The 12,005-nt window shown below is 37.1% G+C and overlaps 1 long non-coding RNA gene across 1 annotated transcript; it reads right to left on the reverse strand.

The window, feature by feature from the left end:
- Positions 1-9,777: 9,777 nt before the first annotated feature.
- On the reverse strand, positions 9,778-11,987 carry LOC147280107 (uncharacterized). The gene is made up of 3 exons (XR_015123601.1): positions 11,593-11,987; positions 10,833-10,891; positions 9,778-10,112 (listed from the first exon to the last, which is right to left on the reverse strand). It is a non-coding gene; the product is annotated as an uncharacterized LOC147280107 (long non-coding RNA).
- Between the last annotated feature and the right edge of the window lie 18 nt (positions 11,988-12,005).

Raw genomic sequence — 12,005 nt, forward strand, 5'->3', positions numbered from 1 at the left:
AAGTCAACTGTGAAGTAAAGCCAATTGTGAAGTAAAGCAATTGAGTGTTTAGTAAACTATATTTTCAAAAGTGCTGTGAGTACAAAAAATAGTATGAAGGTGTTTGGTAAATTGTAATGTAAAACTATTGTGGCTATTTATAATTACTAAAATGGACATGATGCTGAAAGTGCCTTTCACTTATTTGTTTGGTAAAAATAAAATGTTTTTTTACATGTTTTTGAAATTTTTGGCTACAAATTTGTGTTAGCATTAATTTTTCAAATAACAACATTATTAAATAAGTATGCCTATTATTTTTTTGGGTATATTATAATTTTAATCGTATAAATAAAATATTATAATTAATGTTCACAATATTAAATATAATTAACAATTGACCTATTTTTTAATTTCAAATAAATAAAAAAAATATAAATGTTTAAATAATTATATGATATTGATCGAATTGCCTGTTATATAAGTTGAATGATATTTTCACCGTAGTCATTATCAAAGTTGAATGATATTGATCGAACTGCCTATTATATATCAAAATGATTATATACTAACATGGAATTTGAAGTCACCTCACAAGTTTCAAATATGTCGTTTCTTTCTTATTTGCAACCCCACCTCATTCTTCCACAATAGCGTTGGACCATTTTTATCATGGGATATACAGTCAAACTTATCAGCCCGCCAACATTGAGGGTAGCCAATATATGAAAAGTATAATCAACCATCACATGCATTACATACCAAAATGACTAATATATATGCGAAGAAGTCAGTAGGGAAAAAAAGGTCATAAATTACAAACCAAAATGACTAAAATTCTGAAAAATAACCATAAAAAACTATGTAGATGCACTCATTAAACTTGCAGCAATGTTATTTCTTAGTGTCTCCATGATCTTGTGCTCCATGACCATTGGTATATTCTTCTTCTTGTGCATTAGCCTCACTCTCCTCTTCACTTAAAATGTCATTTGGATCATCCTCACTTTCATGGAAATGTCTATCACGTTGGGAATGCCTCCTTATGTAATTATGAAGTGTCATGGTTGCAATGACTATCTTCACTTGCTTCTTAAATGAATAACTAGGCATGTCCCTTAAAATATTCCACATTTTCTTCCATACTCCAAAAGTTCGCTCAATGACACTCCTAAGAGAAGAGTGTGCGTGGTTAAATACCTCTTGATAACCTGTTGGTTGGCTATCCCTATGGAAATTTGGAAGATGATACCGTTCACCCTTATATGGTCCCAAATACCCATTAATTTGTGGGTATCCCGCATCCACGAGATCGATAATATTTCCCATTACTAGGACAATGACTTGCATTTACCAACTTGATACAAAGGTCCATAAATACTGGCAATGTATGTTCATTCAAAATAGCCTTAACTGACAGGACCGCCCTTGGATTCCACCCTGAAATCCGGAGAGGTCCTGTGGGATCCAAAATCAAAGAAAATCCTATCGAAAATTCGGCAGAACCTCCCCTGAAAATGGACTAACCCAAAAATTATAAACCTGTAAAAAACACTTCTAAAAACTTCAACTACCTCTACCACAACCAAAAAGGGTCTCATACCTAACAATTTCAAAGAAATCCATCTTAAAAATTTAAGTGTGGTTATCAGAGTCACTATTCTATTACAAGGAATTTTTACAAAATTAAAATGGCGCCTACAGGGTCCGAATAAGGATATGGACGTATATGCCTCGACGTGATTGGCTCGACCTCCACCAAAGCTACTACCTGGGGGGAAAAAATTTAAACAAAAATAGGGAAATGGTGAGATAACTCAGTGAGTGGACAGATTTATGGAAACGAAAACAAAGGTAAACTTTCTATTCAGAAATCCTTCAGAACCACGTTTAGCTCTAAGACCTCACGTCACTCTTTGAAATCCCCCAGTTTTAAAAAGCTTACAGAAACACGTTCAAAGTTGCTATCATATTTTAATAAACCAAACCAAAGCATAAACCATTTATCAAAAAAAATTCAAACATTAAAATTCTGAATAGTTTATAAATTTAAAATAAACGATCGCATAAAAACCGTATAATACATTTATAATAAAACACACCAAGTCAGTTACCCATAGAACCTGTCATACATGCGTAGAGCCGAGAATCTGTCGTACGCATGCAGAGCCAGAAATCCTGTCTTACGTGCACGTAGAGCCACCCCCAAAGGGCTAAGCATCACGACACACGGCCCAAAGCCTATGTGTGTGCCGTAATGGGTCCCAAAGACCTATCAATCCGACAACCTGGAGGGTACTGAAAGGTGATTTGAAACTGTTTCCCATAACCAAACATAATGTCTTTTTCCACCAATATAGAATATCTTTATAACATTCCCAAAACTTTAAATCCTCAAAACAAATGTGCAAACACAACTAGTAAAACAGTTCTTAATAAATCCCATTCAAACACATAAAACCAATCAAATCTTTTGACCATAGGCTAAAATATGAAATAATTCATACGTATAAAAATAAGAAACTAGTTTCCTTTCTAACGTCCAACAAGAAAACTTATTTGAAATAACATTTGAAATCCAAAATTTAATACCAATGATCAAATCCCAAAATAAATTTCCAAAATATTAAGTGTGAAATGATTGATGGAATTTTCATGAATTCTTTAGAAAACCAAAAGCCCATTCAAACTTCTATTTCACAACTACAATTTATATATCCAAAATAAATCACGAATTTCATAAATCATTTAAAGAAATAAGAGTCCACTCACAGAGATAGCCCTAGCTTCGATCCTCCGCCGGATCGTCACGAGCCACGGTCGTCTCGCCTATAACACAAATAATAAAATAAGAAATTAGTCTCAATCTCGAAGACGTTAAATTTTTGTGTGCGTGTGTGTTACACCTAACGTCCCACCCAACTTTCATTCCTACACGGTGGTTTACGATCTACACGAATTGACCAACATCACCTCCACAATCGCCCCTAAAGTTTCCCGGCTCAACCTAACCACAAACACTATAACTAATGTCGATAACCCATTCAACCAATTGTCATAAATACTCTAAAATTATGGAATATCAGTGGGGGTTCGAAATCACAAAGGTTGTCGTCGAAGGTGGCTGTTTCAAGCCCAAAATTTACCAAACATACAAAATTTCGCAATCTTCGCATACCAACGAAACTAATATCAAATTTTCGGTATCCTAAAGATGAAATTGTCCAAAACCATACCAAAATTACCCCAAGCCTTAGCCAAACCTCAACAGACCCGAAATGGGTTCTAATCTTACAAGGGAAAAATTTACAAACATGACACATACTTTGATGGTTGTTTCATTTCAGGACATTAATTTTAATTCATGTTAATGAAGGACACATACTTTCATTTTGTGTCAATTAAGGACCATGTTTTTTTAAGTTTTTATCTCAACTTTGGCCGATGTTGGACCCATCAAAACTCCACTAAACTCAGAAAAATTATACTGGGTTTAAAGATATGCATCTCCTCTTTACAACCATATAAAGATCACCCAAATCGGATCTCTACAATTCCAGATAATCGGCCCCAAAGTAGGGTTACATGAAACTGTCCGATTTTCCAAATTTTTTCTCAGAGGTCCAATTGGATAGTTGCGGGTACCTTACTTTTGGGCCAATTATTTGGAGTTGTAGATGTCCAATTTGAGTGATCTTTATATGGTTATAAAGAAGAGATGCATAGCTTTAAACCAAGTATAAGTTTGCTAAGTTTGGTAGAGTTTTGATGAGTCTAATGTCAGGCCAAAATTGAGATAAAACATGATTCTTAATTGACACAAAATGAAAGTATGTGTCCTTCATTAACACGAATCAAAATTTATGTCCTAAAATAAAACAACTATCAAAATATGTGTCCTGTTTGTAAATTTTTCCCATCTTACAATTCCAACCTCTTAAAACTTAAATTTCCTCCAATTTTAGTCTAAATTTCGGGTTCTAAACGACCAATGGGTATCTCAGGGATGTAATTCATCTCAGAAAACAAAGAGAAAAGCCTTCAATCCGAAATCTATAGAGGAACCCGAAATGGCCCTTCAATCCTCCAAAATCCAAATTTCTAAATGCTCAAATCGATCAAGATAGGTATAGGGGACATAAAGCCCATAGGAAATGGAGGAAACCCCACTTGAAAACAATTCGAATGGAGGTCAGAGGTGGCCGGAATCGCCAAAGAGAAGGGGCGGCAGTTGGGTGGTTTTCTGGCGAGTTTTCGCATGCAGAGGGGCAGCTCGGCAAGGAGGATGACTGGGAGGTGACGGCCGGCTTGAGGGGGAGGTCGCCGGTGGTCGGGGTCGGCGGGAGGTGGTCGGCGATGGTGGCTGTGGTGGGTATGTGCGCACGCAGAGGTGAGAGAAAGAAGATGTGCGGGAGGGGAGAGAGAACGTGAAACATGAGAGACATGGGGAGGGAGAGAGAAGGACGACGAGTAGCTGGGTGGAGGTCTCGCCGCCTCTGGTCGCCGGATGAGCAAGTCCTCGCCGGAGAAGATGATCGGCCAGAGAGAGAGAGAGAAAAGAGAAGTCGGGGGAGGGGCTGTGTGTGAGTCCGAGAGGGGGGAGAGAGAGAGATAGGAAATTTAAATAAAAATTGGGTCTTTCTAGAAAAATCTCTAGAACGCAAAAGTCTAAAATGCCCCCAAACTTTGTTCGTCTGTAAAATTCAACCTGTAGCTCCGATTAACGAACCGTTCGCACCTACGCGTTCGTTAAGTAAAGACCTTTCCAACAGACCAAAATTGAAACCAAAAACCAATTAAATATTTGAGTCTAAAATCGGGGTTAAACCTTTAAATTAACACGTTATAAAATAAAACGATAATAGGTAAATTTAAATAAATTTATTTTGGTGAAAACAAAATGGGTTACCGAATAATAAATTTATTTATTATTATTTTTTTCTCGAGGTGTTACAGTTCAGTTTCCTTTAAAGCTTTGTAAAAACCAAATTAAATAAAAATTCAAATTTCTAGTGAAATTTGGGTCGGGTCGTTACATTAACTTCAGAGCTATTCTTCTTTCCCATCTGTATATATGTATTTTGGCTTCAACAATATACTCAAATTTAATGCATGTGTATAGTGATAATGATCTCAAGCTATGCATGAATAACAAATTGAGCATGATTCTTTATTCATACAAGGAATAACATATATGTTTTGTATAAGGTACTAATAAAATAATCAAAGGATTGCAAAAAATATTGAAATTCTATCTAACTCTGCTATTTGCGTCTGTTACATCATATATTACAACCACTGAATGAAGAACCAAAACCCATAAACAAACCTCGTTTTACAGTCATGTGGAAGCACCCACATCATGTTTCAATTTTCAATTATTAGATCATTTTCGTTAGTGCTAAAGCAAAGCAAGTGCTGATTTGTGGACAATGTCGTAAAGAGAGAGAAGAATTTCAGCACCTATTAGTGCAATGATGAGCCATTCCAAAAAATTGAATTTCCTATTCTTGCACCTACCCCCCAAGAGGAAAGAATGACACCCTTCTAATTAAGCTAACAAATGAAATAAAACACCCAGCCCAATATGACAAGAATCTTTAAGTTAAAAGAAGCAATGAGAGAAAATTAGATCTAAATATTATAATATAAGATCTAAATATTATAGATCTGCCATCCATATGTGAGCCCTTGCTACACAAACCAGCACTACATAAACCAATCTAGCTACTACATATAAAGTCAAGCAGTAAAGAGAGCTTGTAGAGTTGGAGAAACATATATTTAGCCCTTCTTGTTTTAGATTAATATATGGACTAGTGATTTTATATCTTATTTACAAGTATAATTACAGAAAGAATTGTAACCCAAATTACAAGTACTAGTGCCATATATATATACATAGCTATAGACAAAGAGAAGAGCAGGGACACAAGATTAATATCGACCATATTGTGTTGCGGTTAATGGGAGAAAATTAGACCTTGAAAATGGCATTAGAAAACCTATCGCAAACCAGATGTCATAACTCTTAACACTTAAAAATCATACTCATAATTTTCTAACAAATTTGTCATTGCTTGTTAAAGTTTTTTTCTTGTTCAAGGAGTATGGAGTTGCAGACACATGGGTTGCAAAGAAAACAAGGGGATTCACAAACACAAATTCATAATCTATGAAATCGATCCATAGATAAAAAAATCACATACAAATTCTAATCAAAACACTAAAAAACAAAGAGATTGTGCAAACCTAAATCAGTAGAAAAAACAGAAAAAAATAAAGAGAACTAACTCACATGACTCGGGTCCAATGGCGTCGGAGGCGGCAACGGTGGGTAGTTTGATGACGATGAAGATGAGAATGAGATGGTCCAAGCATTGAGATGACTAGGGATCCTCTAAAGACAATACGTTGTTCTCTAAAGACAAAACGTTCAGGGAGAAGATAGCAGAACAAAATGTAAAATAAAATAAGGATAAGATGTGATTTTCAAAAATCAATGACGGTATTATGAGTAAAATAAAATTTTCATTGTTACTGTGATTCACTGCAGCTTTTAAAAGCACCTACAAACTTGCTTTCTATTTTTGCTGTGGGGAGTTGAGAATTGTGAGGCAAAGCACATTTTCATTTTTTTACCAAACACCAAAACTGCTATGGGTGATTAAGAATTGTCATCCACGTACATCAGCTTTTGAGTCCTCCACAGCAATCTCAAACGAGGCCTTACACCTATATGGAATTCTGCCTCGTACAAGCAGGCAAATAAACTAGTCACATCTCATGCAGAGTGATCTCGATGCACGGGCAGACACACAAGCTAGTCACATCCAGTGCAAAGTGATCTCGATGCAAGCGTAGACACATAAACTAGCCACATCCTGTGTAGAGTGATCTCAATGCACGGGCAGACTCATAAGCTAACCACTTCCCTTGCAGAGTGATCTCGATGCACGGGCAGGATCACAAGCTAGCCACTTCCTGTGCAAAGTGATCTCGATGCACAGGCAAGCTCATCTGGTCATACGAGCATGAAGAGCTAATAATGCTGGTCATACACCATCAAGTCATCTCTAGGCGAGTGCAGAACAAATCTGTACCTGTCAAGAGGAGGGCACTAACGTGGTGGTTTGAAACCGCTTTCCATACTCAATAATCCACAACTCAGAAAAATATTTATTCATATATGAAAACTGAAAATATAACTCTTTCATAAATTTGCTTAATAAATCATTTTCAAATCTTGAAAATTGCTCGATCGAAAATCGTTTCCAATGAACGAAAATTCAATAATAAAACTTCCCCAAAATAATGCAAAAAAACATTTCCAAAAACTATCCATATGGAAATCATGTAATGCAACCCTGAAGTCATCATTTACTCAAATCAAAATATTTATTTAATAAATGATTTTCAAACTTATGCAATCCAACAGATTTCCAAAACATCTCATAAATTATTAATCGAAAATGCCAAGATAGTTAATCATAAATTCATGCTTCCAAACAGCAATAGTAAATCAATATTATTTTCCTCGTTTCAATATGAATAAATGTGCACTAGTTTGTTTAAATCTCTCAAACAACTGAGCATGCAATAATTAAATAAATTTCTTAAAAATAAATAATCATAAATTACATAAAAAATTTATAAAACAAAGTCCAACTTATGCATCATAAATTCCAAATCTCTGAGAAATTGGCTTATAAAATCCGAGCATCACATGAAATTCAACTAAATGCATAAATAACACATTATTCTTTCCATTAATTAATTCACAAATTGAATGGATAAACTTCCCAAAATGAAATCATCAGTTAATAATTCTCAAGTAAAATAAAACTCAATTTAATTTCTCAAATAAGTAATTAGAAATTTGAACCAACTTCTTAAATCATTTTATAAAACAAAGTCCACTCGCTGATTTAGCAAAGCTATGTTCGATCCTTCTTAGGATCCCTTGAACCTCATAATTATGCTCAATTCCCCTATAGAAATTGTCTAGTTCCTCCCGGTCGTCCTTCGATCCTCTCTCCTTTCCTTTTTCTCTTCTTTTCTCTTTTTCTCGCGGTTTCTCTTCCTTCTTCTCTATTGGGTTTTTGGTTTTGTCTACACCCCACCTTATAACACCACTGAACACACACACACACACACACACACCTCTAAGGAAGTTTCTACACTTCCAAAAAAAAAAAAAAATCTTTTTCTTTCTCTTTTATTTTTTTATTTTTTGGATGTGCATGTGTCACAGGCATGCCTTGGCTGGTTTTTAGTTTTTATTTTTTTGGGGTTCAAATGTACTATTTTCCCCTAACCACTATACACATATGATTTCTTCCACATAACTCCCATTCGAGATCCGTTTTCACCTACTCGTTCATGAGTTCGTACTCTATCCAACCATGTCAATTTCACAATTTTTAAAGATACCTTTCAATTAATTCCCATTAGAAACCCAAACTTTTCTCATGAGGTCATAAACATCCACAACCAATAAAAATTAAAATTTCTACTAAAATTTGGGTTGAGTTATTACACCTTACCTCCCAAAGGTGTGTTCGCGTTTGCAGGATTTTTCTGAGTTCATCTACTTGGTGAAATCATGTTACAACAATTAGAGTCCTCGCCTAGTAAGTAAGGAGCATGCGTCCCAGCTTTTGCGGAGCGTAAGTGGATGAGGGTTTTCACTCAGAGACTAGACTTTGGCATATGTACCATACTATTAGGCTTGTAGTACAGTCATTCTTAACTTGAACCCTAATGAGAGAGATTTCAAAAAGTGCAGGGTGATTCATTGTTTTCATTGTATCTTGGGTCTCGACTCTCGCGTTTCAAATCAAGGGGGGCGAGACAGCGACACACATTCTAAGAATCCCTAAAATACAATACCTAGTCCCTGAGCATCATATTCCGAAGTTCCTTAGAATGAGTTAAGCCCTTTTGTTTTAGAGGAAGTACAGGTTGAATCAGAGTTAAGAATATACACAAGATTATTGAGAGGGAAATTTTTAATATTTAGGATAAAATACCAGCCCTTTAGGGTTTGAGTTTGAAACTACCTTAGAGGTGTACAGCGGGCCAGCCCGACTCGTTTAAAAGCGGCTCATTCGTGCTTCGTGTCATGCTTGGGCCAGCCCATTTAAGAATTAGGTCAGGTTGGCCTAACTCAGCCCATAACGGGTCATGCTGTACTCATGCGGGGTCGAGCCGGCCCGATTAATTATTTTAAGTTTATATTATTATTTAATAAATCAAAGACTTCATTTTTAAAATTAATCAAGAATGTCAATATAAATTTTTTTAAAATAGCAATTAATAAGAAATAATTTTGTAATTGAATATATAATTGTATTTTTAGTTTTCTGGAAATATTTTTATTTATGGAACTTGGGTTTGGGCCGGCCCAACGGGATAGAAAATCTTAGCCGGGCCGGGCCCAGTGGCGAATCTACATTAGGGGCTACATAGGCTGCAACCCCTACAGTTTTTTTCTTTTTTTGTATTACCTATATATATTTTGATTGATTGCCCCTGTTTTTTTTTTTTTTTTTTGTATTATCTATAACCCAGCGCACAACACATAAAATAACCCAAGCCCAAATCCTACTTATGAGGGAAAGCATTAAGCATACCCACTTTCCCTTCCCCAATCCTCGTGTTCCCTACTTCTTTCCCTATACATTTGTGTAACCGATACACCGTCACGTAGTGTAACCAATATATGTATCGTAATATAAGTAGATGTTATTAATACTATACCCTACTAATATAAACATACCGTGACAGGACCGCCCCCGGATTTCCACCCTGAAATCCAGAGAGGTCCTGCGGGAATCCAAAATCAAGGAAAATCCTACCGAAAATTCGGCAGAACCTCCCCTGAAAATGGACTAACCCAGAAATTTCTAAACCTGTTAAAAAGCACTTCTAAACAGCAACCACCTCTACCACAACCAAGAAGGGTCTCAGACCCAACAGTTTCAAGAAAACCATCTTAAAATTTAAGTGTGGTTGCCAGAGCCACTATTCTATTACAAGAAATTTTTACAAAATTTAAAATAGTGCCTACAAGGTCCGAGTAAGGAGGTGAACGTAAATGCCTCGAGGTTATTAGCGCGACCGCTCCTTGCCTGGGGAAAATTTAAAAAAAAAATAACAAGGCGTGAGAGAAAACCCAGTGAGTGGACATAAACAATTTTAATGGTATAAAACCCTTTGTAAATTTATTTCTATACTTAAAACCTTAAATAAGAATATTAAAAATCAAATAATGAAATCTCACAACTTAAAACTCAAATCAAGTAAGATCTCAAGGACTGCATAAAACCACATCGTTCTAGTACCCGGGGGAACTGCTGGTCATACGTGCACGCAGAGCTTATGATACTGGTCATACATGCACGCAGAGCTTATGATGCTGGTCATACACCGCCGACTAAGCAAGTGCAGAGCAAATATACTATGCTGGTCATACACCGCCAACTAGGCCAGTGCAGAGCAAATATACTATGCTGGTCATACACCGCCAACTAGGCCAGTGCAGAGCAAATGCTGGTCATACACCGCCGAGTCATCTCCAGCCGAGTGCAGAGCAATATATACCTGTTAAAAGAGGATACTACTAAGACAGTTTAATTTCTCATCATTTTAATATCCAACAAAACATGATTTCTGACCGTTCAAGATTTATCTCATTTCAAACACGTCTCAATCTTTTAAAGTTATTAGTCTAAACGGATATCATTTTGAAGAAACTTTAAATAACAATTCTCAACACAAATCCACCATTAAATCAATGAAATCAAAGACATTTAGAAACATGAACTTTTATAAAAATATAGTCCACTCACAAATTGGGAAATCTAGTTTCGATCCTCCGCCGGATCGTCACGAGCCACGGTCGCCTTGCCTAATAAAAGCCATAGTATACAATTAGACCCATGTCAACGACCAATAAAGTATATGTGCATACAAGAAAACTTGACGTCCTAGCTACTTCACGTTCTTCCCTATGGTTAAAAATCGCCTCTTTAAAACAATGACACTCTAAAACTTATTCCCAAACATCCTCGTTTCGACCTACAACACCCAAGATCGCCAACCAGCTTAGTCAAAGTATTCAAATTAATGCTAGGAACTCATAATGACAGTGGGGAAATTCAGAACCTCCGTCGTCGCCGCTCAAAGTGGCGGTTCTAAGATCAAATTCCACAATTTCCTCAATTTTCACAACCTCTTTAAATTTCTAGATTCCAATTAGGTTTCAAATGAATAAATATTGTCTGACGATGGTCCAAAAATAATCTCCAAAACAAAATTTACATGGCCAACCCGAAATGGCCCATAATTCCTCAAAAATCAAATTCCTAAATACCCAAAAACTATTCATTTCTCCAATTTGTTTAAAATTCCCAAAACTAGTCATAAATTAAGGGTTCCTAGGAGTGAAAAATGTCCACACACGTTCAAGAACACCTCCAGAAACCGAAACTTAAAGGGAACCCGAAATGGGTTCTAAACTCCAATTTTTCAGAATCACAATTATTCAAAATTGACAAACCATACTATATGGGTTTGGAAGCCCAGAAGAGAGGAGGAAAACCCACTAACCAATTTCTCGATCGGAGCTCGAAGGTGGCCGGAATCGGCAAGAGAAACCGACGGCGCGACAAGCTCTCTCCGGAGACTTCCTACGCACCGGGGTGGCGGGCCGGCGAGGGGAAGCACAGAAGAGGACGGCCGGCTCACAGGGGTCACGACGGTGGTCTCGTGTCGCCGGGAAAATGGCCGGAGGCTGTCCTCCGGTTGTGGTGTCGCGCGCACAGAGGGGAAGAGAGAGATGAGAGTCTGCGAGGGAGAGAGAGAGAGAGAGAGAACTCTGGGGGGGGGGGTGGTCGGCGTCGGGGTGCCCGCCGGAGGTCGAGGTCGGCGGTGGCTGGCCGGCGATGGTGGCTGGGAAGGGGGTGTGTGCGCGGGGAGGAAAGTTCGAGAGAGAGAGAGAGAGAGAGAGAGAGAGAAGTCAG

Source organism: Dryas octopetala, chromosome 7, assembly GCF_963921425.1.
Source record: "Dryas octopetala chromosome 7, drDryOcto1.1, whole genome shotgun sequence".
NCBI classification, from domain to species: Eukaryota; Viridiplantae; Streptophyta; class Magnoliopsida; order Rosales; family Rosaceae; genus Dryas; species Dryas octopetala.